The sequence below is a fragment of the Penaeus monodon genome, chromosome 23 (assembly GCF_015228065.2).
Source record: "Penaeus monodon isolate SGIC_2016 chromosome 23, NSTDA_Pmon_1, whole genome shotgun sequence".
In the NCBI taxonomy this organism is placed as follows: domain Eukaryota; kingdom Metazoa; phylum Arthropoda; class Malacostraca; order Decapoda; family Penaeidae; genus Penaeus; species Penaeus monodon.
In genome coordinates, this window is record NC_051408.1 from 9,037,532 (window position 1) to 9,038,018 (window position 487).

Sequence of the window (487 nt, forward strand, 5' to 3'; positions counted from 1 at the left end):
GACTGGGAGGGAAGATGGTGTCTAAGACTTATTATAATGTAAAATAGCAAGGTGTAGTTGGAGTTAAGGCGAGTCTAAAACGTATCCAAAGCAAGAGGAAGCGTATCTAAAACGAGACTGGCTAGACCGTATCCAAAAAAAGATGTGTGAAAGGGGGGGGAGTAAAGAAAAAAACAACAACTAAAAACGGGAGGAAGGATCAATTCTAAAACGTACTCCTCAAATGGTGTTGTTAGTGACAGTGAGATAAGAGAATGAGATAAAGGCACAAGGAGATAATAGGGCACGGTAATGAAGTTTTTTTTTTAGAGATAATTGATGCTTGTTTTAGCCCGCTGGTTTGTCCCTTTTCTCTTTTCTTGTCTCCCTTTCTCATTCTCGGGTCTTAATTAATTCTAAATAAGGTCTAATTAAGATTCCAAAAGACGTAATGAAGAAGAGAAGTTAAAGGACGTTGGCATTTGAACTGAAGCTCTCATGGAGGTAA

At 38.4% G+C, this 487-nt stretch overlaps 1 protein-coding gene across 2 annotated transcripts in view; it reads right to left on the minus strand.

Moving 5' to 3' along the window:
* Positions 1-487, minus strand: part of LOC119587789 — a 122,239-nt gene that overhangs the window by 28,428 nt on the left and 93,324 nt on the right. The gene's annotated exons all lie outside the window — the stretch shown is intronic.